Genomic DNA, 27819 nt, shown 5'->3' on the forward strand with positions numbered 1-27819 from the left:
TTTGACTCTCTCTCTTGAATTAGTCTAAGTGTTTTATATCTCGGTTAATCTCCTACACTATGAAGATTGTTAAAACACTTGTTATACTGGGTATTGAGGACCGTCTTTGTTCACTGCATGTGATTGGGAAACTTTTGCCAATAAAATCTGGGTTTACACCAAAAATATGAATGTGTTATGAAGCAGTGTTTAAGGCATTAGACTCGAAAACTCAGTGGGAATAGCGAAAGCTCAAATACTTCACATATACCTGTCTGCTGAGATTTTTGACTAGATCAACCAATCGACAAGCCCGAGCGATTCTTAAAGGCCAATCCAACTTGACCAACAGATGTTCCCTTTGTTTCATTCATAAAGGTCTTATGATGAGAGAGGGGTGATGAATTTACATCCAAAATCCAACGGTTTCGATCCGAGCCGGTTCAAATTCTACCAGGGGCATATTATTAGAAGCTCATCCGGTTATGGAAAATTTGTCTTGTAAATTTGACAAACAAAAATTAAGTTTGAAGCTGGAAACAAATGTTTCAATGTGTAACAAGGGCCACTTTAATCTATCCCAGGTCCCTTGGAACTCTTTTTGAATAAAATGCCATTTGGGTACTTGTCTAATGAGCTGGGATGGCCGAGTGGATAAGGCGTTGGACTTGAAATCCAATGGGTATTACCCGCGCAGGTTCAAATCCTGCTCACAGCGTTGTATGTTAATATTCCGTGTTCTAATCTTGCTCACAGCTATTAACTCTAAATCAATAAAAAAAATTCATTTATATAGGTCAAGGAAATAAAGGATGATAATGAATTTGTGGTTTCACGTTGATACACCTCTATGAAGATGTTTGAACTGATGTTTTATTCTGCGTTTAAGAACTTTTATATTTTCAACGCTTGTCATCTGGGACTTTTTTTCAAATTTCCCATTGGTTGACATGTATTGACGCTGTGATGGCCGAGAGGTTAAGGCGTTGGACTCGAAATCCAATGGGGTTTCCCGCGCAGGTTCGAATCCTGCTCACAGCGAATCTTTTCAATTGAACCATTCCGTCCTCATTTGATTATCTCAAAGGAGAAATTTAAAGTTGTGGATTCATTCCTTTGCTTTTGAACCTCCGCTATGAAGATTGTTAAAACACTTGTTATACTGGGTATTGAGGACCGTCTTTGTTCACTGCATGTGATTGGGAAACTTTTGCCAATAAAATCTGGGTTTACACCAAAAATATGAATGTGTTATGAAGCAGTGTTTAAGGCATTAGACTCGAAAACTCAGTGGGAATAGCGAAAGCTCAAATACTTCACATATAGCTGTCTGCTGAGATTTTTGACTAGATCAACCAATCGACAAGCCCGAGCAATTCTTAAAGGCCAATCCAACCTGACCAACAGATATTCCCTTTGTTTCATTCATAAAGGTCTTATGATGAGAGAGGGGTAATGAATTTACATCCAAAATCCAACGGTTTCGATCCGGGCCGGTTCAAATTCTACCAGGGGCATCTTATTAGAAACTAATCCGGTTATGGAAAATTTGTATCATATTGGCTTACGTCTTGTAAATTTGACGAACAAAACAAGTCACAAGGGCCACTTTAATCTATCCCAGGTCCCTTGGGACTCTTTTTGAATAAATTGCCATTTGGGTACTTGGCAATTAAGCTGTGATGGCCGAGAGGTTAAGGCGTTGGACTCGAAATCCAATGGGGTTTCCCCGCGCAGGTTCAAATCCTGCTCACAGCGAACTATATCAATGGAACCATTCCGTCCTCATTTGATTATCTCAAAGGAGAAATTTAAAGTTGTGGATTCATTCCTTTACTTTTGAACCTCCGCTATGAAGATTGTTAAAACACTTATTATACTGGGTATTGAGGACCTTCTTTTTTCACTGCATGTAATTGGGAAACTTTGCCAATAAAATCCAGGTTTACACCAAAAATATGAATTTGTTATGAAGCAGTGTTTAAGGCATTAGACTCGAAAACTCAGTGGGAATAGTGAAAGCTCAAATACTTCACATATACCAGTCTGCTGAGATTTTTGACTAGATCAACCAATCGACAAGCCCTAGCGATTCTTAAAGGCCAATCCAACTTGACCAACAGATGTTCCCTTTGTTTCATTCATAAAGGTCTTATGATGAGAGAGGGGTGATGAATTTACATCCAAAATCCAACGGTTTCGATCCGAGCCGGTTCAAATTCTACCAGGGGCATATTATTAGAAGCTCATCCGGTTATGGAAAATTTGTCTTGTAAATTTGACAAACAAAAATGAAGTTTGAAGCTGGAAACAAATGTTTCAATGTGTAACAAGGGCCACTTTAATCTATCCCAGGTCCCTTGGGACTCTTTTTGAATAAAATGCCATTTGGGTACGTGACTAATGAGCTCTGATGGCCGAGTGGTTAAGGCGTTGGACTTGAAATCCAATGGGTATTACCTGCGCAGGTTCAAATCCTGCTCACAGCGTTGTATGTTAATATTCCGTGTTGAGTTTTGAGTGTCTTGACATGACATCTGCCCAAACTAGGTGGGTAAGAAGATGTAGTCAAAATCCGATGCTGTTATCGCCAAGAATGTTCTAATCTTGCTCACAGCTATTAACTCTAAATCAATCAAAAAATTGTCATTTATATAGGTCAAGGAAATAAAGGATTATAATGAATTTGTGGTTTCACGTTGATACACCTCTATGAAGATATTTGAACTGATGTTTTATTCTGCATTTAAGAACTTCTATATTTTCAACGCTTGTCATCGGGGACTTTTTTTCAAATTTCCCATTGGTTTACATGAATTGTCGCTGTGATGGCCGAGAGGTTAAGGCTTTGGACTGGAAATCCAATGGGGTTTCCCCGCGCAGGTCCGAATCCTGCTCATAGCGAATCTTTTCAATTGAACCATTCCGTCCTCATTTGATTATCTCAAAGGAGAAATTTAAAGTTGTGGATTCATTCCTTCCCTTTTGAACCTCCGCTATGAAGATTGTTAAAACACTTGTTATACTGGGTATTGAGGACCGTCTTTGTTCACTGCATGTGATTGGGAAACTTTTGCCAATAAAATCCGGGTTTACACCAAAAATATGAATGTGTTATGAAGCAGTGTTGAAGGCATTAGACTCGAAAACTCAGTGGGAATAGCGAAAGCTCAAATACTTCACATATACCTGTCTGCTGAGATTTTTGACTAGATCAACCAATCGACAAGCCCAAGCAATTCTTAAAGGCCAATCCAACTTGACCAACAGATATTCCCTTTGTTTCATTCATAAAGGTCTTATGATGAGAGAGGGGTAATGAATTTACATCCAAAATCCAATGGTTTCGATCCAGGCCGGTTCAAACTCTACCAGGGGCATCTTATTAGAAACTAATCCGGTTATGGAAAATTTGTCTTGTAAATTTGACAAACAAAAATGAAGTTTGAAGCTGGAAACAGATGTTTCAATGTGCAACAAGGGCCATTTTAATCTATCCCAGGTCCCTTGGGACTCTTTTTGAATAAAATGCCATTTGGGTACATGTCAAATTAGCTGTGATGGCCGAGTGGTTAAGGAGTTGGACTTGAAATCAAATGGGAATTACCCGCGCAGGTTCAAATCCAGCTCACAGTGTTGAGTTTTGAGTTTCTTGACATGACATCTGCCCAAACTAGGTGGGTAAGAAGATGTAGTCAAAATCCGATGCTGTTATCGCTGAAAATGTTCTAATCTTGCTCACAGCTATTAACTCTAAATCAATCAAAAAATTGTAATTTATATAGGTCAAGGAAATAAAGGATGATAATGAATTTGTGTTTTCACGTTGATACACCTCTATGAAGATGTTTGAACTGATGTTTTATTCTGCGTTTAAGAACTTCTATATTTTCAACGCTTGTCATCTGGGACTTTTTTTCAAATTTCCCATTGGTTGACATGAATTGAAGCTGTGATGGCCGAGAGGTTAAGCCGTTGGACTCGAAATCTAATGCGGTTTCCCCGCGCAGGTTCGAATCCTGCTCACAGCGAATCTTTTCAATTGAACCATTCCGTCCTCATTTGATTATCTCAAAGGAGAAATTTAAAGTTGTGGATTCATTCCTTTCCTTTTGAACCTCCGCTATGAAGATTGTTAAAACACTTGTTATACTGGGTATTGAGGACCGTCTTTGTTCACTGCATGTGATTGGGAAACTTTTGCCAATAAAATCCGGGTTTACACCAAAAATATGAATGTGTTATGAAGCAGTGTTTAAGGCATTAGACTCGAAAACTCAGTGGGAATAGCGAAAGCTCAAATACTTCACATATACCTGTCTGCTGAGATTTTTGACTAGATCAACCAATCGGCAAGCCCGAGCAATTCTTAAAGGCCAATCCAACTTGACCAACAGATATTCCCTTTGTTTTATTCATAAAGGTCTTATGATGAGAGAGGGGTAATGAATTTACATCCAAAATCCAATGGTTTCGATCCGGGCCGGTTCAAATTCTACCAGGGGCATCTTATTAGAAAATAATCCGGTTATGGAAAATTTGTCTTGTAAATTTGACAAACAAAAATGAAGTTTGAAGCTGGAAACAGATGTTTCAATGTGTAACAAGGGCCACTTTAATCTATCCCAGGTCCCTTGGGACTCTTTTTGAATAAAATGCCATTTGGGTACGTGTCTAATGAGCTGTGATGGCCGTACCTGCCGGTTTTTGGACTGCCTCCGAGGTCCGAACACATTACAAAAGGTCCGAACAAATCTGAACGAGGTCCTAACCTGCTCCTAACCAGGTCCGAACATATTCCTTCAGAGATCAAAGAGTTTCGAATGAGATCCGAACACAGTTCCGAACAGTATAGGTCACGTGACACGGGAGGGGCGGGAATATACGATGAACATCGCGTTAGAGTGGCAGCCATTTTTTCCACCGCTTACGGGAGATAAAACATCGGTAGAAAGGTAATAACGTATTTATTTGTCGTATAAACGAAATAGTTGTGCCAAGTTTCATCCCCTCCGGTAATGGAGTCTTGTTATGTGCTTGAACAGCGCAAACAGGTGTATGAAACAAGTTTAATTGTGCCAAGTTTAATTATTAACAATAATGATCCTTTAGTTTGCCTGCTTTTATTTTGTGAAGCACTTTGTGCTACAATGTCTTCGTATGAAAATATTGATTGATTGAATAATACAAATAATGATGATAACATTAATATTATTAGAACTTTATTTGTATAGTAATAAAACAGTAATGCAAAACATACCTACCCACCTACAAACATACATATATATATATATAAATACATACACATGTATCATTTCTACCAATCTGTCTGTCTGTACACACACATAGCCTAGCTCGACATTAACCTGTTTTACATTTGATGTTTGCAGATGAAGGAAGCAAAGCCTGATTCCTATTGGAGGGATGTATGCCTTAAGTATGCTCGGGGCCAATTCCATTTTACCACAGGCAAACGGCCTGGGGCCACAAAATGGAAAAAGGCCTTAGAAAAAATAGATGCTTGCCCACTGCAGAAGCAAATGAACACCAAGGATCTGTTTGGGAGAAGCCCTAAGTGCTCCTGTGGGTTCCACAAGGTAGGTTAAATTATTTACTAATTGATTGTTTGCTGGTTTGTTTGTTTGTTTTTACCTCTGGTGGGCTTCAGTGATTTTGCAGTAATGCCTCTAATGTTTTCAAAGCCTGTTTGCTTTTTATTGATTTTCTTTTAACATGTCAGAATAAACACTATTCAATACATCATTCTATTTTGTGGATTTATTTATTGAACAATATGTATCTGTACCATTCTGGAGAAAACTAGTATAGTAGTGTAGGATTCTTAGTTGCATGTAGCATAGCATGCCCCCCCCCCCCCCCCCCACCCCCCCCCCCCCCCAGCCAGCAGATCTGTCATCAGGCGCTGCTGGGTCTAGTGAGGCAGGAGGAGAGGCAGGAGGAGTTAAGACGGACGAGGCAGGGAGCACGGAGGCAGCGAGAGGAGAGACAGAGGCAGGTAGAGGAGGCACAGAGGCAGCGAGAGGAGGCACAGAGGCAGCGAGAGGAGGAAAGACAGAGGCAGCGAGAGGAGGAGACACAGAGGCAGCGAGAGGAGGAGACACAGAGGCAGGGGCAGTCAACGCAGAGGCAGGGAGAGGAGACGCAGAAGCAGGAGAGGGAGTGCAGTGCTGCCTGTGCAACCTGCATGTGGAGGGAGACCGGTTCACCCAGCACCTGTCGGACCACCACACGGAGGAGCAGTGTGATACCTGTGGGGCCAAGGTGCAGGGTACTGTTGGTCTTTTGAACCACATCGAAGTGGTACACTATGCCTTCAGGGTACCATCAAAGCCGTCTCTGCCCCCTTCTTCATCCTGCTCTGCCGCGCCACACCACACGGCAGCTCCACCACCTGCAGCACACTTCAGGGTACCATCAGAGCCGTCTCTGCCCCCTTCTTCATCCTGCTCTGCCGCGCCACACCACACGGCAGCTCCACCACCTGCAGCACAGAGGGTCAACTGGAAAGGTTTCCTGCCTGACCAGTTCAGAAGGGTGATCCAGGAAGCCGATCAGGTCTGGGTTTCCAAATGCTTGTATGAGCCTACATGCCAACTAAAGCAAAAGATCCAGGCCTGCTGGTTTCACCCTCCACTGGAGCCCAAACCATCCCCTCCTGAGCCTGGCTGGTACTACCGGCAGAGGCTGTTTATCTGGGCACCGATGAGGATATGGGGGATCCCCTCAAAGTGCCCCCAGTGTTCCTCAAAGATGAACAGCTCCGGGATTTACCGGAAGGTAAGGGAGGTGATCGACGTGGATAGCCGCTATTATCTTGTGGGAGCGGACTATCCACGTTGCTGCAGGTGCTCGCAGCCGGTCTGCCCATGGAGCTGCGACATGCTCTCGCAGCTGGATGTGGCACACTGGAGCCTGTTTCCCGCTGTCCTCACAACACAGCTGGCTCTGGATAGGAAAGTGATGACCTTCCTGAAGCCGAGGACCAGCGGGAACAGTTCCTCCTACCTCCAGTCTGCCATAGCGGAAGGTCACAGCGAGGAGTGGGCACGGCAGACCATCCGCTACCTGGCTGACTGCGAGCTGCACAAAAAGATGGCTACATTTGTCCCCTCTGCAGCCATATACCCTCCTCCACCACCCTTCAGGCCCCTTCCACTCGCCCAGTGGTTTGAGACAGTCCACTCCAACGACATCCTCAGCCACGTGGAGGAGATGAAGGGTGTGATCACTTCAACCTATGGGAGAATCCTGAAAATGGACTCCACAAAGAAGGTGAGGGTTTCAACAGTAGAAAAATATACAAAATTGTATAATTACAACCAAACAGGAAATTGGTTTACTTCATAGTGCTTGTGTTTGTTTTACAGGTCACCAAGAAGCTGGCTGGTGCAATCGGGGACAGTGCCGCCTGGATGTCGAACATCGGCAACGAGTTTGGCCAGGTGTTGAACTCTGTGCTGACGGCGGGTGAAGGTGCAGGGTTAGAGGAGTTGTGCCAGGGCGTCGTCACCCGGTATAGGAATGCGGGCCAACCTGAACCTGAGGCCATCTATGTTGATCGGGACTGCTGCAGCCAGTCAGGTGTGTGAAAATTGCTCTCTCACTCACACACAGACACACACACACACACACACAGACACACACACACACACACACACACACACACACACACACACACACACACACACACACACACACACACACACACACACACACACACACACACACACACACACACACACACACACACACACACTTACTCACTCACTAACACACACACAAACACACTGTTGGTAGCATTTGTATTAAATGTATTTATTTAATACCAATGCTACTTTGGGGAGAAGTGTCAGGCAATTGGGAGTAACCACACAAAGGTGTTGTGGTCTATGGTATTAAGAATGGTTGTTTTTCACAGGTGTGTCTGCTGTGGCGGAACTCTTTCGCCCATGGAGGTCTGCAGTGCGCCTGGATAGCTTCCATTTTATGAGGCGCTTTTTATGAGGCGCTTTAAAAATGCAGGCGGAAAGCTTGGCACAAAAGGTGCCAAGCTTTCCGCCTGCATTTTTCTCTGGGACCAGGATGATGTGCAACGCCTGAAGGAGGCCAAGAGAGCGGAGTGGAAGAGCAGCCACAGCGGACATACTCCCACTGACGACCAGCTCATGGCCACCATCAGCTCAGCTGAAATGAAGAGGCACTGCAGGAGGAGGACGCGTGGAGTGGAGGAGATGCGGAGCAGTATTTCAGGGCTCCTGGAATCTGTGTGGGAGCTCACAGACACCACAGGGCTGCGTCTGGTGAGCCATGACAGCCATGACTGCGCCACGTGTGGGAAGTACAGCAGAAGCACCTGGAGTGCCTCCAAGACCCTGCAGGTGTTGCACTCTACACAAAGGTGGGGACACTCCAGAAGGGCGGCAAGGAGCTGGACATCCTTAGGTGTGGTAGGGGGTCCTCCACCCTGGAGAGTTTCCACCGGCACCAGTGTGCTTTCATTCCAGGTACATTTGCATGTGTTGTGATTATTCAAAATAGCACAATTACCACTGACGGGTATTCATATGTATTCACTTTACAATAACGGTTGACTGGACAGAGTGTTTTGTTTCTTAGGCTGGCGGTGCAATGCGGTGCACATGCAAATGTACATGCTGGAGGGTATATCAAGGTGGAACATGGGCCAGGCCAAGGAGGCAGTAGATGTGGAGGGGGCTTCCACCCTAAGAAGCTTCGATGTTCGGTTGATGTCCCACCTTAACAACCTAAGCCAGCGTGTGCATGGTTGTGCTCTGGTGCCAGAGTTCACCCTTCCTGGGAAACCTACTGGTAAGAGAGATCTCAGAGCAACACTGGTTGCCCGGAGTATTACATCCCCTCCTCTTTTTCTTAGGCACCCCCCTACCCAGAGGACATGCATTTCTTGAGTGCAAAGATTGTGCTATTCATGTAGGAGATGGATGTATGTACAGTATGTATGTCCTTTCTTTATCTTTGTGTTTATGCTGGTTACAGGCGAACGCATAGCCGTGGAATATTTATTGGAGCAGACCAATAGAGGCGACCTGCTGGCTCCATCACAGGCCTCCATCTCAGAAATCCCCTTGCCGGTGCTGGAGGAGGAGGAGGAGGAGGAGGAGGAGGAGGAGGAGGAGGAGGAGGATGATGCCATCAGCATGCCTGCCATCAGCATGCCTGCCATCGGCATGCCTGCCATCAGCGTGCCTGCCATCGGCATGCCTGCCATCAGCGTGCCTGCCATCAGCATGCCTGCCATCAGCATGCCTGCCTCTGTCACAGAGGTCAATAACATACAATAAGATAAATGAATGTAAAATTAGCATTGCTCACATATTAGAAACAAGAGTGTACATTTATTTGCTTGTTTTTTCTTTTTCTCTCTTATCACTTTTCAGACCAGCCAATGTGATTCGAGGGGCGTTCCGGGGTGGGACGCAGTAGATGCCCTTGCTGCCTACCTACTCGAATTAAACCGCACCATCACGGCCTTGTCAGCCAAGGAGGAGGCGGACATAGTTCGCCTGTACGCGGCTTTACATGCGATGGATCGGAAACCTTCAAGGTACAAAATAGTAATTATTATTATTATTATTACACCAAAATTAAACATACATTCCATGGAATGAATTAAGCATATGGATGTCTCTTTCACCGTTCAGGTACACCCAGAAGGCAAAGAAGAAATCGCATGCGTCAGGAGGACCATGGAGAGCGCCGAGGAAGCCGAGTGGCTCTGCTCCTGGACAGCAGGCGGCAGAGAGGTGCTTGACCACAATTTGATATCATTTTATGAAATGTATTTATTATGTGTAGATTATTTTATTGAAATCCCTGTTGACATTGTCACTTGGTTCTTCATGTCTTTATATCCTTGTTCACAGTACATATCATATCATCCTTCTCTCCCACAGGCTGTACATGACTCATGGCCAAGCAGCCCAGGACCCCGAAGTTCACAGGGTCTGTGAGTGTGTCTGCCTCAGACTCTTAAAAGAGTTTGAGCAGTCACGCAACAGGCCAAAGGACACAAAGGGGAAAACAATGTCCATCCCTCAGTCCATCGTAAGCGTGCACAGCCACATCAAACAGCTGCTGGAGGACAGCAGGGTTGTCTGTGATGACACAGACCTGGTTCTGGTGCCAGTAAACAACACCACAGTCTCTTCATGGTATGTGTTATTTCATTCACCTTTCCCATACAGTCAAGACAGTTTATAAAGATTTAACCTCAAGAAAAACCTCCACCTGCATGCTGGTTAGAAAATATGTAATAACCTTAGGGAGGGAGGATAGGCTTACATAAAATAATGAATGTTTGTGTTGTAGGCTGCTTAGGAGGGATAAAAGGAAGGACAGGGACATGCTGCTGCAAGGCACTGTACTGCCCAAACAGGTGCACCTGGCAGAGGAGCCTCTCCCTGCTCTGAACACCCTTCCGGCTGCCCCTGTGCAACATGCACATGGGGCAATGACATTTGAGGAGCCTGAAAATCATGAGGGGGAAGCTTTCCCCCGCCAGCGCACTCTAGCGGCGAACAAGCCTCCGCCATCTCCACCTCCCCAGTTCCCTCCACAATTTGGGCCACTTCCTCCATTTCCTCATCTTCCCCCATATCCGCACTTTCCATTTCCATATCCTCATGTACCTCCACTTCCTCATGCTCCTCCATTTTACATTTCTACTCCATATCCTCATGCTCCTCCATATCCTCATGCTCCTCCATTTCATGCTCCTCCACTTCCTCAAGCTCCTCCGTTTCCTAATTCCCTATCTCCTGATGCTCCTCCATCCCAGCCAAGGCAACGCGCCTGGAGGCTCAATAAAGCTGCCCAGGAGGATGAGGAGCTTACGTCAAGGGGGGATCCGGCACGGAAGAGGCTGAGAAAAGAAAACTACCACTATACCTGCAAGGGGTGCGGTCAGGCCAAAAATAAAGTCACTGGACACACCCAGCTGAAGGGGCGGTGGTATTGTCCTGCCTCAGGAATGATCCTGGAAGAGTGGAGGAATAGTGTGTAGTTGCTGTCTTTCTGTCTGTCTGTCTCTCTGTTGTTTGTCTCTGTCTCTCTGTCTGTCTCTCTGTTGTTCGTCTCTGTCGTTAAAATAAGGTTTAATAATTGTATTTGAGCGAAGAACAGCCTTCACGTCTTTATTTAATTTCCTCTTGAATACCAGGACAGTGAGTGTCATCCATAATTGAATGTGATTGTTAAAACTAAAGCCAGTCAGAATCAGAATAAGCTTTATTGCCAGGAAGGTTTGCATCAACCAGGAATTCTTTGTGGGTAAGTTGGTGCAGAACATGTAATTGCACAACAAACTCAAGTCAACATAAGATAAATAAGACATATACTATAATATAATATAATATAATATACCATATATAAAAAGAAAGAATGTACAGAAAGTATATGTGCAATGTGTAAAGATAATTGTGTGTTACTGTAACACAAGGGCTTTTTATGTTAATTAAGTGTGTAGTGGAGTAAGAGTCCGTGTGTGTATCTGGGGGGGGGGGGACACGTGACTCGAGAACAAGCGAAGATGCAAGCGATATCTCCAGAGCTCAGGTTCGAATCCTGCAAAAGACATGAAAATAAAGTGATGATACTGGCCCTCATTTATCAAACGAACGTAGAAATGAGCGCAAATCTGAACGCATGATTCATCTTACGATAGGACCCACGTGAGATTTACGAAACCTTCGTATCACACCAATCCCAGCGTACGAAGGATCTTGGTGTTGATAAATACGGCGGCTGAGATCGATCGTGTTAATTCAATTAATTAAATAATAAATTAAATGTACAACTTCTGTTATCTAGCTTAAAACATTTCACATATATGCTATTGTTTGCATTCCGTTAAAGTTATTTAATTCCGAATGAGGTGAAGAAAAAATGGTCCGACATGAAGCTCAGCACCAAAAAACGTGTTGCGGCTGTGAAGCCGGCCAAGCAAGAAACGGGAGGAGGCCGGTGCAGTGCGACTGCAGCGTAACTCACCGAGATGACTCTGACCATGTAGTGCGCCCTGATGTAGACGATGCCCAACGTTGCTATTTTGGAAAATAAAAGAATCGTGCGTGCCCCCAGGCCATCGGGCTACCATGTTCAGGATTGACATTCTGGCATCGCAAATAATCGGAACATTAACTGAATGGTAGCTTTTGCGGTTGATGTACGCGTAATCATTAATAGATGGTTCATACGCACATGGGTACAATCAACCGCACCAATCACATTTGGAAACCTAGCAATAGCATAAAAATCCTGTTTGATTCCAGTTTGCTGATCGTTATTATATGGGAATTTAATATAACGTTCGGAGAGGGACATTATAGCTGCCAAAACTGCTGGCATGGTTCGGCTAATACTTGGCTGGGAAATAGCAGACCTGTTCCCGATCTCCCGCTGCAAGATCCCGGTGGCCAAAAATCCCAAGGTAGAGCAAACCTGCACAGGTATTGCGTTTGATCGCCTAGTTTCTCGCCTTAACTGTGGCTCCAAAGCATTGCATAGCTCCATCAGGAGATGCCTTGGGAGAAGAAAACGACTCAAGAGCCATTCATCGCCCTCCTTAAAAAAATCGGCGCGGTCTCGAAAAACTCTCTCGCCTGTGCGTTGAGGTCCTTAACAGAGCCAGATCTGCCATCGCTGAGACACGACCACCTATTTGGCAAAGCTCCTAACCCTAACCCTAACCCTAACCCTAACCCTAACCCTAATATAGACAGCTGAATATACATTTCACCTGTCACATTCTAATTATTTTCATAGCAATACTGTTTTTAATTAAGCCTGACTTGATTGTAATTGTTTGAAAGGCTGGGCTAATTCCAATTTATTTAGTAATTAATACAGATGTTGAACATGGGCTACTTGTGCTGCCCTATTCATCATTGAAATACCCGTATGTTGCGCCAAAAAAACTTGCGTACACGAGCTCAGACCTGACGTGAGATTTCATCGCAGCCTGCGCTCACGTTCAAATTGATAAATGCCAAGCTCAACGTTGAAATGAGCGTACGTCCATTTTACGCACGTTTTCTGTCGTACGCTCGTTTGATAAATGAGGGCCACTGTGTGTAAACAATGTTGAAAAGATAAGAGAGGTGATAAAAAATGATATAGTGCACGTTTTCCTCCTTTTTTCTCCTTTTCTTTTTCTCTCTTTCCCCCCTCTTTCCTCTCTCTTTTTCTCTTTTGCCCCGGCCGGGCAGTCCCTATTGCCCCTTTTTTGGCCGAGTGGTTAAGGCGTTGGACTTGAAATCCAATGGGTGTTACCCGCGTAGGTTCAAATCCAGCTCACAGCGTTGTATGTTAATATTGTGTGTGGAGTTTTGAGTGTCTTGACATGACATCTGCCCAAACTAGGTGGGTAAGAAGATGTACTCAAAATCCAATGCTGTTATCGCTGAAAATGGTCACGTCTTGCACTCAGCTGTCAACTCTTAATTTCATTTAATTAGGTCAAGGAAAGAAAGGATGATGATTAATTTGTGGTTTCAATTTGATATACCTCTATGAAGATGTTAGAACTGATGTGTTCTTGTTTGTTTAAGAACTGCCAGATTATCAACGCTTGTCCTCTTGGACCTTTTTTAAAATTTCCCATTGGTATTTATTTATTGTCGCTGTGATGGCCGAGAGGTTAAGGAGTTGGACTCGAAATCCAATGGGGTTTCCCCGCGCAGGTTCAAATCCTGCTCACAGCGTACTATATCAATGGAAGTATTCCGTGCTCATTTGATTTTCTCAAAGGAGAAATTTAAAGTTGTGGATTCATTCCTTTACTTTTGAACCTCCGCTATGAAGATTGTTAAAACACTTATTATACTGGGTATTGAGGACCGTCTTTTTTCACTGCATGTAATTGGGAAACTTTGCCAATAAAATCCGGGTTTACACCAAAAATATGAATGTGTTATGAAGCAGTGTTTAAGGCATTGACTCGAAAAGCTCAAATACTTCACATATACCTGTCTGCTGAGATTTTTGACTAGATCAACCAATCGACAAGCCCTAGCGATTCTTAAAGGCCAATCCAACTTGACCAATAGATGTTCCCTTTGTTTCATTCATAAAGGTCTTATGATGAGAGAGGGGTGATGAATTTACATCCAAAATCCAACGGTTTCGATCCGGGCCGGTTCAAATTCTACCAGGGGCATCTTATTAGAAACTAATCCGGTAATGGAAAATTTGTCTTGTAAATTTGACAAACAAAAATGAAGTTTGAAGCTGGAAACAAATGTTTCAATGTGTAACAAGGGCCACTTTAATCTATCCCAGGTCCCTTGGGACTCTTTTTGAATAAATTGCCATTTGGGTACGTGTCAATTGAGCTGGGATGGACGTGTGGTTAAGGCGTTGGACTTGAAATCCAATGGGTATTACCCGCGTAGGTTCAAATCCTGCTCACAGCGTTGTATGTTAATATTCCGTGTTGAGTTTTGAGTTTCTTGACATGACATCTGCCCAAACAAGGTGGGTAAGAAGATGTAGTCAAAATCCGATGCTGTTATCGCCGAAAATGTTCTAATCTTGCTCACAGCAGCTAACTCTAAATCAATCAAAAAATTGTCATTTATATAGGTCAAGGAAATAAAGGATGATAATGAATTTGTGGTTTCACGTTGATACACCTCTATGAAGATGTTTGACCTGATGTTTTATTCTGCGTTTAAGAACTTCTATATTTTCAACGCTTGTCATCTGGGACTTTTTTTCAAATTTCCCATTGGTTTACATGTATTGACGCTGTGATGGCCGAGAGGTTAAGGCGTTGGACTCGAAATCCAATGGGGTTTCCCCGCGCAGGTTCGAATCCTGCTCACAGCGAATCTATTCAATGGAACCATTCCGTCCTCATTTGATTTTCTCAAAGGAGAAATTTAAAGTTGTGGATTCATTCCTTTGCTTTTGAACCTCCGCTATGAAGATTGTTAAAACACTTGTTATACTGGGTATTGAGGACTGTCTTTGTTCACTGCATGTGATTGGGAAACTTTTGCCAATAAAATCTGGGTTTACACCAAAAATATGAATGTGTTATGAAGCAGTGTTTAAGGCATTAGACTCGAAAACTCAGAGGGAATAGCGAAAGCTCAAATACTTCACATATACCTGTCTGCTGAGATTTTTGACTAGATCAACCAATCGACAAGCCCGAGCAATTCTTAAAGGCCAATCCAACTTGACCAACAGATGTTCCCTTTGTTTCATTCATAATGGTCTTATGATGAGAGAGGGGTGATGAATTTACATCCAAAATCCAACGGTTTCGATCCGGGCCGGTTCAAATTCTACCAGGGGTTGCCTTGTAAATTTGACAAACAAAAATGAAGTTTGAAGCTGGAAACAGATGTTTCAATGTGTAACAAGGAACACTTTAATCTATCCCAGGTCCCTTGCGACTCTTTTTGAATAAAATGCCATTTGGGTTGACGTGTGTCCCGATAGGACTCACTAAATTGATGCACCTAGCCGTTCCAGAATCACGCCAGAATCATGCTGTGACACCATACTGTCAACAAGGTCACCATATAACTTCTTTAGTGCTTACATATATCTCATGATAAAGTAAATTGATTGCTTTATAACTTATTGTGTATCAAATATATCCTAAGATAAGGTAAATTGATTACCTTATAACTTCTTTAATGCTTACATATATTTTATGATAAAGAAAATTGGTTTCTTTATAACTGCATGTGTACCTCTTATGAGAAAGTAAATTGCTTACTTTACATATTCTTATGTGTTAAAATTGTGTGCCTTAAAATGTCTTACCATAGAGCCAACTGGTTACATTATATACAATTTTTATGTAGTAAATTGAATGCTTAAACATTTCTCCTTGTGGAGAAACATTGGAAGAATACAAAGAACCTGTGTCCCTTTAGACCCCATGATGTATGAACACTAGGCACATGATAGCATGTGCACAACTTCAAGCTTCTTGTGTTGCCCCTCGGGCAAAATAGGGGAAACTCTGGGATGTTTGTCAAAGGATATTTTGTTATCAGGAGAGTAAAACAGGGAAATCTGCAGAGAAAGCTCAGTTAGTTCGTTGGTCGTTGGTCTTTTTGGTTCTCTGCTGTCGGTGTGGTGGTGTCGTGTGTTCTCCTCTGCTCTGCCCTGCTCTTCTGCTTCCAAAAAACAGCGGCCTTCATAGCAATAGGTTTCTAACTTAAAGACTCTGACACCGTAGCGCTCGGTTCAGACTCTATTTCTTTTTAGTTTAGATTTAGAAAATCCAACCTCAAGCTCTTCTTGAAGAAATGTTGGTAGCTTAGTCCTAGAACCATCTTCCCTAAAGAAAAAGGCAGCTCTCGGGGTCGTGCGGTGTACTGGGGCACGAGAGTTTGCTTCAACGTTAAATTCCTGGGCTCCACTCGGGAAACGTTGGTAGTTTAGTCCTAAAACCATCTTCCTTGAGCTCCTCTTGAGAATTGTTGGTGGCTTTTAGTAGGTTTAGTCTTAAAACACCGTCCTCGAGCCGCTCAAGAGCATTTGGTAGTTTTAATAGGATTTCCCTCCCCTTCTTACAGCGCTGCCTACCCTTCCTGGGGAAAGGCTCAATTAGGATCCCCTCTTAGAAATTAGCAATAGTTTGGGTTAAATGTCTTGTCCATTTTTTATCTATTTTCTTCTTCTTTTATTGTCTTTTCTTTTCAAATATATACTCAGTTGTAAAAGTTATTGTGTTTATTGGACCTAAAAATAAAACTACCTGACTACATTTGTAGTAGGTTAACTCAATCGTTCGAGTCCTTTTCCCTGTCGACTCCTCGACACAGGCAAAGCAGAACGGCCAGCTGATTCCCTCACGGTAAGTGGCACATAATACAAGCAATGGTTGATTGTGACTGACGTGTATAGAGGGTGACAAGGCAGAGACGTAAAAAAGAGGTTTTGTTAAAATTCACAAGGCAAAAAAGATACATCATTATTTCGTATTAACCAAGAGAGAGAGACCTTGATCCCGCCAAACGGAGTGGGGCCAGGTTTGAATTCGCATTAAAGTAACTGTTGTGAAGGGACTTAACAGAGTGACCTGGGTCGGGCCGGGTTAAGACTGAGCCGAGCCGGGCCGAGCGCCTCCGTGAAACCGACGATTCACGGAGACAAGTGGCTCTCGACCTAGGTTGGTCCCGGGGAGCGTACGTGCGACACCCAGACTCACACACACACAAAACACCCCCCCGCGGAGCGGGGGGGTGTTTTGTGTGTGTAGCGTACGACACGTGTGTAGCGTACGACACGTTTGTTCCTATAAATCACCGCGCGTGCGGTGCCCAACACTCGACATGGCGCCCAACGTGGGGCTGTAGCTAGTCAAACATACTAGGCAGTCCAGTGCACGAATCGCACACCTAAAATAAAAAAGACCGTAACTAATCTACGGACTAGGCAATCTTGGTCTTAATTTTCGATCATTGATATTAATAACTATTGTTGCATTGTGATTGGTTGTGGTTATTGATTATTGCTTATGGGTGATTGCAATCCTGTTGCGATGGTAAATTGATAGTTGTTTTTTCCCCATATTTGCGTCTTGTGAGGCTGTGACTAGACAACGGACTAGGCAGTCTTGGTTTTTAATTGTGAGAAAATTGATTGATGTTCATTGGCATTGATAGCTATGGTTGTTGTATTTGGTTGAAATGATTGATTATTGGTTGGCAATGGTAGATGGTTTTTGATTATATTACAATTATCAAGTTTTGGTTATTTCTGCTTGTTAGCGCGCCTAATACATTATTGGGGTTAAAGGCATCTCACCTAAAAATGAAGTAGTCTAATGAGATCGGTATTTGTGCTAAAAGTAACGTTACACCTTAATTTTATTTCTATTCGATTTAATTTTCAAGTTAAACTGGCCCGATTGGTCTAAAAAGCCAGGCCGTTTTTGACTTCAAAATTAAACAGAGGCCCGACTGGTCCGAAGAACCAGGCAGCCCTATCTAAATAGTCTTGAAGGATAAATTAAGTTAGCCCCATAAAATAAAATAAAAAATAAAATAAAAAATAGAATAATTTTATTAAAGGTACCATCTCGCCCAAAAATAAAATAGGCTAACGAGATAGGTAATTGTGCTAGCAGTAACGTTCCACTTTAATTTTATTTTTATTCGATTTAATTTTCAAGTTAAGCGGGTCCGACTGGTCTAAAAAACCAGGCCGTCTCTGTCTTCGAAATTGAACGGGTTCTACTGGTCTATAAAGCCAGACCGTTTTTGTCTTCGAAAATAGAACGGCGCCTACTGGTCTAAAAAGCCAGGGCCGTCTCTGTCTTTGAAATTGAACGGGTTCTACTGGTTTAAAAAGCCAGGCCGTTTTTGTCTTCGAAAATAGAACGGCGCCTACTGGTCTAAAAAGCCAGGCCATCGTATATATTATATTAGGAGGCCTGACTGGTCCGGAAAAACCAGACAGCCTTACCTGAATAATCGTTACAGATACAATAGGCTAGCCACCTAAAAGATTTTAAAGCAGGTGTCAACGGAGTTATTTCTTTCTAAGGTAATATTCCACCGTAAAGCGTAGGTACCTAACGGAGTTACACTTCATCGAAATAATATTCCACCTGGTCAAAAAGGGTTTTCCCCCCCCTTAATGGAAGAGCAGATGGCTAAGGGAGTTATATTTGTTGAGGGTGATATTCCACCTAGTTGTATAGGTGTCAACGGAGTCATTTCTTAATAGAGCTCGTTTCCCACTTGTTATAGAGGGTTTTTCCCCTGGTTTCCCTCCCCCCTTTTCGTGGATTAACGCAGGTTGGCAAAAGAAGTTATAAGCTAATTTTCCACCTGCTAGAAAGGGTTTCTGGCCCCTCCCTCCCCCCCCCCCTTTTGTGGATTTAAGCAGGTTTGTAACCCCCACCTGTTAGAAAGGGTTTTCCCCCGCCCCCCTTCATAGTAAATAGAACAGGTTGGCGAAGAAGTTATATTTGTTGAGGTTGATAATCCACCTAGTTGTATAGGTGTCAACGGAGTCATTCTTGATAGAGCTGATTTTCCACCTGGCCAAGGGGGTCTCCCCTCCCCTTGTTTATGAAGGTTATTAGAGAAGTTATATTTTGTCATGGAGTAATTTGATTCGTGATAAAAGCTTTGTCCTAGGAAAAACGTTTTTTCCCCTCTTCCCCCCCCCCTTATAGTATAGTGCAGGTGTGGCAGAGGAGCTATATTTGTCGAGGTTGATGTTCCACCCAGTTGTATAGGTGTCAACGGAGTCATTCTCTACTATAGCAAACTCTCGACCTGGTAAAAAAGGTTACCCCTCCCCATATTAATGAAGGTTAGTAAAGGAGTTATTTTTTTCATGGAGTAATTTCATTTGTGATAAGAAATAATATTCCACCTGGTAATAAAAGGGTTGGCCCCCTAAAAGTATTGAAACAGGTGTGGCAAAGGAGCTATATTTGTCGAGGTTGATATTCCACCTAGTTGTATAGGTGTCAACGGAGTCATTCTCTACTATAGCAAACTTTCGACCTGGTAGTAAAAAAGGGTTGCCCCTTCCCTAGTTAGATAAAGCAGGTTGGCAACGGAGTTATTTCTTGTCATGGAGTAATTTGGTTTGTGATAAGAAATAATATTCCACCTGGTGAAACGGGTTAACCCCCGGAAAGTAAGTAAGATTAAGTATAGTTAGTTTGATAGGAGAGTAGTTCTAGTCAAAGATAAAATTCCATTAATAAAGAGGCAACCTGAGTTAAATAAATAAAAGTCCACTTAGAAGTTTCAATAGGAGAAAGCAAAATAAGTTATCTTAGCTGAAAACAAAATCCCACCTAAATATAGATTAGGTTAAAAAAAGGAGTAACCTGAGTTAAAAGTAAAAATTCCCCCTAAAGATTTTCGATATAAAAAATAAAATAAATACAAATAAAGACATGAGCAGAACGGCTGCCTCTGAGATAGGGGAGCGAGATGTCGATGTAGATACCCTGGAGGACGGGGAGATCTCGGAAGGATATGATGAGCCTCAGGGAGGACCTGGACATGGAGGACCGTGAGGAGCCCGCTCTTTCCCTGGTCCCTCCTCGAAGAAACTCAAAAACTCAAAAACTCCCAGGTTTTTGACCAATACGGGCCCCCCGCATATAACTATGGGGGTTCGGAACTGGAGGGGCCACACCATCCGGCCTTCTGGGTTAATCCCAGAACAGGACCATGCTCCAGTACTATATCCCACACTAATGGACATGAGCTAAATCCGGCTCCAATAATAGTAAGGCCAATCCCAGTTAGGGAACTGACCCACCCTAACCATGGAAGAGACCCCATGCACGGTCAGGTGCAGAGGACTCATGACCTATACCCGGTACCAGACTATCGGTATCCCGAACCCCGCCGGCAACAGTACAGTAGAAAAAAAAAAGAAAAAAAAAAAAGGAAGTATATAAAATGTACCGTGATTTTCGGACTGTAGGCCGCGCCATTTTCCCATTTTTTGTGATTCCGCGGCTTAAATAAATGGTGCGGCTAATCTTTGGATTCTATAGCTAACGGCCACTAGGGGGGCCTCCTAAAATCTATGCATTTTTAAGCGGCGGGCTACAGTGCGGCATATATGTGGAAACATCATTCGATTTGGCTGCTGCAGCTTAGACTCCAGTACGCCTCATAGTGCGGAAGATACGGTACAATAATAAAATTAAACAAAATTAATAAAATTGCATTGTATGAATAATATAGCAGCGGAAATTAACAAGGTTAAATATGCTAATACTAATAAAACTAATAATAAATTAATGAGAAATTTAATTATTTTTATTCATAAATTATTATTTGTGACTGAAGATCAAATTAGTTATTTTTTGTAATTTTTTCATGGAGAATATATAATCATGGTATATAAAATGTAATAAAATTTGATAAAATAAAACTAATGGAAAAAGTAGTGAGTAAAATAGCAGCGAAGATTAATAATAGTAATAATAAAATGTAAAAATGGAGTACTGAATGAAATTGCGGAGATAATACGGAGTGAACTTTTATTATTAGCAATTGTGGAAATGACTTGCGGTGAAAAAAAAAAATCAATTTATCTAGAAAGAAACACAAAACAAAAATGTTTTGTATACGAACATGATGTATCTGCCTTGCCCCCCTTCTCTCACGATCGGCCTCACCATGTTGTATGTTGCTCTGCTGTAAACCCGGAGGGACTGGGAGTAGCCTATCAATTTCGCTCCCGCTTTAATGGGAGGATGATGGGAACTAGTTCCACATTTTTAATTAAAGCGGATCGCAAAACAATAACTCTTAGACACACCTAACCCTGTTTTTCAGATGGCAGGGGTGAGCGGATCACACGGCACCACCACCGGGTGGTCAGAGAACCCCCTTTATGAGGGCCAAGGCCACATTCAGAGTTTAGAGAACTAAACTTCAACAGATACACATGTGACACCAGGAACATGTGTGAAGTGCAATACCAAATGTTTTTCCCCCTGTATGGACAGGGTTGAAGAAAGATAAAAAAAATACAGCAAGGATGTAGCCAACCTGCAAGACCCAGATGTTGTTAACGGCTATGTACACGGAGCAAAAGGTTCCCCAAGAGGAACCACATGAACCTGCTGGGGGTCACTGCAGCTCCACATTGGTGGAGCTGCCCTGACAACAGCAGGTGACGTCACACAAAGCATAATATACACCATAGGATTGGCCCTTGATAAAGACCCTTCTGATATGGTGTGGGTATGGCTTACTGGACCTTTTATGCTTAGGGGTCATATACTATATGATCAAAATAGGCCTTGGGCAACTTGTAAGAAATTTTTGCAGCAAACAATCGTCCCATTTCAAGAAGGATGAGAGGCCTAATGCGTAAAGTAGGCCAGCCTATATCACATGATTTTATCTTAACAAACAGACCATATGAACACATATGAACTCACAAGAGACAAAAATCAAGCTGCAGCCAAGGCCTACAAATTCTACCTTCACTCCACACCAAGCTCAGACAGAAGCAACACTTGAGCAGCCCGGAAATCCTGATAGAATATGCCTAGCAATATGACTTCGGTACCAATGGAGGGAGCAAACAATTGCACCCCGGGAGAATCCGAGATCACTGGCTTAACCCAGGTAATATTTCAAAACATATTCTACAGAAACATGTGTGCTATAGTTATGTACTCTATCCTGGCCTGTTTTCACCTCTTAAAGGAAGGGAGGTTAATGGGAGGAGCATTAGCATTTCTATACCTACTTAAAGCCTATGCAGCTTTTTATTATACTGGAGCAATCATTCCATCCTACAATATTATATTCCTATATCAAATGTACCTACCAGTCAAGCTAAGGGGATGGACTTGTGTGAATTTTCTCATGTATGTTATGCTATAGAATATTTAGGAGGGGAGAACAAGACACTCATTAATCTAGGAGTGGCTGTAAGCCTGGTTATTATCTACCTCACGTACTTAGACCAGCTCAATAGAAACTCCCAAGGCAGCCTACGGAAACAATGTGAGAAAATAGCTAGTCAGGTAGCAATCGTAACCACAGTCTGTGTACTAAGTACGGTTGTGGAAATAGATCCAGCATGGGCTGTAATCTGTTATACTAATTATGTAGCGGGACGGGTGAAGAGTAACTAACATCTAGGGTCAGTGTCAAGAGGACTCTGACCAAAAAACTCCTTTCCCCTTTCCTATACTAATAAAAACTGTTAACTGATCACTGGCTTAACCCAGTCCATACAGCCAGATGGATCTCCGGAAACCCCCAGACCAGAGGCAGGAGGAATGACTGAAAACAATAGCGGACCAGCTAGAGCTACGACAGACACGGAGGTGGCTGGTATAGTAGAAGGCATGTCCAACGTTGTAATCACTTATTCTTTCGAAGAATGGCCGACATTAGGTGGACCAAGCTATCCAACCAGAAATAAGAAATCCAAAACACCCTTAAAAATCTCGGATGACACCCCACATGACGTGGGATATATAGGAAGCTCGTTAGCGGTAGAAATGCAAGAAGTAATCGACCAGGTGATGGAAGATCACCATAACAACCCAATTCAAATTAACCCTGATGCGGACACCTCAGACCCCTTTTTCTTAGAATCGTTTATTCAAGGAACAGGCGACCTCACTGGGGACAATAGAGAGTTGCCTCAGGGGGAACAGGATAACTCAGACGGGGAGATTACGGAAGCCCCTTCAACCGAAAGGAGGGTAACGTTTAACTTAGAGACTGGAAGCTCCTCGCCTAGCGACAATGACTGTCATTGATGACCTAACAAGGGGACGCGGCGACAACCAGACGAGACTCAGACAGCTTAGAGAGATGAGCAGCCATAGAATTCCCTCTCCCGCATCTAACCCTTGTGCCCACGGAGGACCAAACTTCAGGACTCGTGCGGTACCAAGAGACACAACTCCAATGCCGTCTCCACCCCTGATGGGCGTTGGGGCCCTTGTACGGGGCCACACTGGGTCCCGCTCTGCTCAGCGACCAGAATACTCCCAACAAACTCGGAGGGAAGGCTCCCACCTCCCCTCTGAGATGGTTTTCCGGGATCCAGGAGCAGGCAGGAACCAGCTGTTCCAGTTCAAGGAGGGAAAGTGGTCTAGAACGAACAACAACAAGCTGAAGGACCCAGAGTGGGCCTTCGACCACATTCGCGGTCTCCGCTTGGGACCCCAAGGGTGGACCCAGCTAGAAGAGAATTACCAATACATATGGCCTCTTAATTCCATCAGAGAAGCGGACCACCTGATGCCGTATTCCACTCTTGTCGCATCCTCCCTAGAGGAAACCAGGAGATATTCTAACCCGAGTATCATACGGCTGTCCCGGAAGCTGTTTTATCATCTCCCCACAAAGAAGAGTTTCTGTATCCTGGAAAGCAGCAATGGACGACACATCATCTACTTTGAACAACCCAAAACCCCTCACATCTGGGATTGGGCTCCTACTTCGGATGAAGTTGGACCCCCCAGGCCTTGGCGCACATAAACAGAGAACTGGGCCCCCCTCAATGGCAACACCCACACACTAGTACATATACACTCATGCACACACCAGTACACATACACTCACGCATACACAAGTACACATATGCACATATACTGATACGGCATAGGTGCATGGGAGGATGACGTGTGTCCCGATAGGACTCACTATATTGATGCACCTAGCCGTTCCAGAATCACTCCAGAATCATGCTGTGACACCATACTGTCAACAAGGTCACCATATAACTTCTTTAGTGCTTACATATATCTTATGATAAAGTAAATTGATTGCTTTATAACTCATTGTGTATCAAATATATCCTAAGATAAGGTAAATTGATTACCTTATAACTTCTTTAATGCTTACATATATTTTATGATAAAGTAAATTGATTGCTTTATAACTTATTGTGTATCAAATATATCCTAAGATGAGGTACATTGATTACCTTATAACTTCTTTAATGCTTACATATATTTTATGATAAAGAAAATTGGTTTCTTTATAACTGCTTGTGTACCACTTATGAGAAAGTAAATTGCTTACTTTAGATATTCTTATGTGTTAAAATTGTGTGCCTTAAAATGTCTTACCATAGAGCCAACTGGTTACATTAAATACCCTTTTTATGTAGTAAATTGAATGCTTAAACATGTCTCCTTGTGGAGAAACATTGGAAGAATACAAAGAACCTGTGTCCCTTTAGACCCCATGATGTATGAACACTAGGCACATGATAGCATGTGAACAACTTCAAGCTTCTTGTGTTGCCCCTCGGGCAAAATAGGGGAAACTCAGGGATGTTTGTCAAAGGATCTTTTGTTATCAGGAGAGTAAAACAGGGAAATCTGCAGAGAAAGCTCAGTTAGTTCGTTGGTCGTTGGTCTTTTTGGTTCTCTGCTGTCGGTGTGGTGGTGTCGTGTGTTCTCCTCTGCTCTGCCCTGCTCTTCTGCTTCCAAAAAACAGCGGCCTTCATAGCAATAGGTTTCTAACTTAAAGACTCTGACACCGTAGCGCTCGGTTCAGACTCTATTTCTTTTTATTTTAGATTTAGAAAATCCAACCTCAAGCTCTTCTTGAAGAAATGTCGGTAGCTTAGTCCTAGAACCATCTTCCCTAAAGAAAAAGGCAGCTCTCGGGGTCGTGCGGTGTACTGGGGCACGAGAGTTTGCTTCAACGTTAAATTCCTGGGCTCCACTCGGGAAACGTTGGTAGTTTAGTCCTAAAACCATCTTCCTTGAGCTCCTCTTGAGAATTGTTGGTGGCTTTTAGTAGGTTTAGTCTTAAAACACCGTCCTCGAGCCGCTCGAGAGCATTTGGTAGTTTTAATAGGATTTCCCTCCCCTTCTTACAGCGCTGCCTACCCTTCCTGGGGAAAGGCTCAATTAGGATCCCCTCTTAGGAATTAGCAACAGTTTGGGTTAAAAGTCTTGTCCATTTTTTATCTATTTTCTTCTTCTTTTATTGTCTTTTCTTTTCAAATCTATACTCAGTTGTAAAAGTTATTGTGTTTATTGGACCTAAAAATAAATCTACCTGACTACATTTGTAGTAGGTTAACTCAATCGTTCGAGTCCTTTTCCCTGTCGACTCCTCGACACAGGCAAAGCAGAACGGCACACGCTCTCCCAGCTGATTCCCTCACGGTAAGTGGCGCATAGTACAAGCAATGGTTGATTGTGACTGACGTGTATAGAGGGTGACAAGGCAGAGACGTAAAAAAGAGGTTTTGTTAAAATTCACAAGGCAAAAAAGATACATCATTATTTCGTATTAACCAAGGGAGAGAGACCTTGATCCCGCCAAACGGAGTGGGGCCAGGTCTGAATTCGCATTAAAGTAACTGTTGTGAAGGGACTTAACAGAGTGACCTGGGTCGGGCCGGGTTAAGACTGAGCCGAGCCGGGCCGAGCGCCTCCGTGAAACCGACGATTCACGGAGACAAGTGGGTCTCGACCTAGGTTGGTCCCGGGGAGCGTACGGGCGACACCCAGACTCACACACACACAAAACACCCCCCTGCGGAGCGGTGTGTGTGTGTGTCGTACGCTATTGTTCCTATAAATCACCGCGCGTGCGGTGCGCAACACTCGACAGGGTTCGTGTCAAATGAGCTGTGATGGCAGAGTGGTTAAGGCGTTGGACTTGAAATCCAATGGGTATTACCCGCGCTGGTTCAAATCCTGCTCACAGCGTTGTATGTTAATATTCCGTGTTGAGTTTTGAGTTTCTTGACATGACATCTGCCCAAACTAGGTGGGTAAGAAGATGTAGTCAAAATCCGATGCTGTTATCGCCGAAAATGTTCTAATCTTGCTCACAGCTATTAACTCTAAATCAATCAAAAAATTGTCATTTATATAGGTCAAGGAAATAAAGGATGATAATGAATTTGTGGTTTCACGTTGATACACCTCTATGAAGATGTTTGAACTGATGTTTTATTCTGCGTTTAAGAACTTCTATATTTTCAACGCTTGTCCTCTGGGACTTTTTTTCAAATTTCCCATTGGTGTACATATATTGACGCTGTGATGGCCGAGAGGTTAAGGCGTTGGACTCGAAATCCAATGGGGTTTCCCCGCGCAGGTTCGAATCCTGCTCACAGCGAAACTTTTCAATGGAACCATTCCGTCCTCATTTGATTATCTCAAAGGAGAAATTTAAAGTTGTGGATTCATTCCTTTCCTTTTGAACCTCCGCTATGAAGATTGTTAAAACACTTGTTATACTGGGTATTGAGGACCGTCTTTGTTCACTGCATGTGATTGGGAAACTTTTGCCAATAAAATCCGGGTTTACACCAAAAATATGAATGTGTTATGAAGCAGTGTTCATGCCGTGGTGGCGGCCCGCGGGCCGGATCCGGCCCGAATTGACATCACATTCGGCCCCGTTACATCAGTGGTTGTGAAGAGTTTTATTTTATTTTTTTTTATTTATACATTTTATACGTTTTTTTTTTTTATATAAATAAAATTATGATACAATATCAACAAATGTAAATGTACTTTTGTTTTTTATCCTTACTTAATGGTTTTAAGTATAATGATTATTTTTAATTATTTTCCACGTAATCCAACAGTTTGTCTTGCCCGTCTCAGTTGCAGCGTGTGCACTGACCAACGTTCTAAGGAACACGTGGCTCCCGCTCGATATCAGTCAAGGTGCGGCCACACCAGACGCGTATCTCGCGTACCTCGCGTATAAAATCGCCATTTTTTCCATAGGGAACCATTGGTTTACGCACGTATGAGACGCGTACACGCGTTACATGCGTATAAGCAACATTTTACTCGCGTTAGGGGCGTATGAGGCGAGTATATATACGCGCGTACATATACGCGCGTACGCGAGGAGTTCTTGTTTATCATTTGGCGCAGATCCGCTAAACGGGTCTGGGCCGGTCTCTTTCTTTCCAACGGCCCAATGCCGGAACAGGTTGGAATTACGGATCAGGAACAGATCTGGGCCAGAACTGGCCCCGTACAGTTACTAATGCCATGACGTGTGGCGCGGATCTGGCCCAGATCCGCGACTCATATTTTACATCTGGGGCTCATCTGGCCCTAGTCTGTGATCCATATCTGGGGCTCATCAGGCCCTGGTCTGTGATTCATATTTAGGCTATGACAATTCAGGCCCAAATAAATACCCACACAATTTGTAATTTTCCAAATAATATGATTTATTTAGAAAGGCAAACAGTTATGTGCTGCGTGAACGAAAATGAACAATAATAAAAATCAGAACAAAATAAATTAAACAGATGCACTATGAGCCCTCAGTTGCTGGGTGCGTTCACGGCGGC

At 43.2% G+C, this 27819-nt stretch overlaps 11 non-coding genes across 11 annotated transcripts; all 11 read left to right on the forward strand.

The window, feature by feature from the left end:
• Positions 1-615: 615 nt before the first annotated feature.
• On the forward strand, positions 616-697 carry trnas-uga (transfer RNA serine (anticodon UGA)). Its single transcript has one exon. It is a non-coding gene; the product is annotated as a tRNA-Ser (tRNA).
• A 242-nt stretch (positions 698-939) lies between these two features.
• On the forward strand, positions 940-1020 carry trnas-cga (transfer RNA serine (anticodon CGA)). The gene has a single exon. It is a non-coding gene; the product is annotated as a tRNA-Ser (tRNA).
• A 635-nt stretch (positions 1021-1655) lies between these two features.
• Positions 1656-1737, forward strand: trnas-cga (transfer RNA serine (anticodon CGA)). The gene has a single exon. It is a non-coding gene; the product is annotated as a tRNA-Ser (tRNA).
• Positions 1738-2386: 649 nt separating this feature from the next.
• trnas-uga (transfer RNA serine (anticodon UGA)) lies at positions 2387-2468 on the forward strand. The gene has a single exon. It is a non-coding gene; the product is annotated as a tRNA-Ser (tRNA).
• A 333-nt stretch (positions 2469-2801) lies between these two features.
• trnas-gga (transfer RNA serine (anticodon GGA)) lies at positions 2802-2883 on the forward strand. The gene has a single exon. It is a non-coding gene; the product is annotated as a tRNA-Ser (tRNA).
• A 1045-nt stretch (positions 2884-3928) lies between these two features.
• On the forward strand, positions 3929-4010 carry trnas-cga (transfer RNA serine (anticodon CGA)). The gene has a single exon. It is a non-coding gene; the product is annotated as a tRNA-Ser (tRNA).
• A 9647-nt stretch (positions 4011-13657) lies between these two features.
• Positions 13658-13739, forward strand: trnas-cga (transfer RNA serine (anticodon CGA)). Its single transcript has one exon. It is a non-coding gene; the product is annotated as a tRNA-Ser (tRNA).
• A 629-nt stretch (positions 13740-14368) lies between these two features.
• trnas-uga (transfer RNA serine (anticodon UGA)) lies at positions 14369-14450 on the forward strand. The gene has a single exon. It is a non-coding gene; the product is annotated as a tRNA-Ser (tRNA).
• Positions 14451-14783: 333 nt separating this feature from the next.
• Positions 14784-14865, forward strand: trnas-cga (transfer RNA serine (anticodon CGA)). Its single transcript has one exon. It is a non-coding gene; the product is annotated as a tRNA-Ser (tRNA).
• Positions 14866-26121: 11256 nt separating this feature from the next.
• On the forward strand, positions 26122-26203 carry trnas-uga (transfer RNA serine (anticodon UGA)). Its single transcript has one exon. It is a non-coding gene; the product is annotated as a tRNA-Ser (tRNA).
• A 333-nt stretch (positions 26204-26536) lies between these two features.
• Positions 26537-26618, forward strand: trnas-cga (transfer RNA serine (anticodon CGA)). The gene has a single exon. It is a non-coding gene; the product is annotated as a tRNA-Ser (tRNA).
• Positions 26619-27819: the final 1201 nt, after the last annotated feature.

Source organism: Gadus chalcogrammus, chromosome 1 (assembly GCF_026213295.1).
Source record: "Gadus chalcogrammus isolate NIFS_2021 chromosome 1, NIFS_Gcha_1.0, whole genome shotgun sequence".
Classification (NCBI taxonomy): domain Eukaryota; kingdom Metazoa; phylum Chordata; class Actinopteri; order Gadiformes; family Gadidae; genus Gadus; species Gadus chalcogrammus.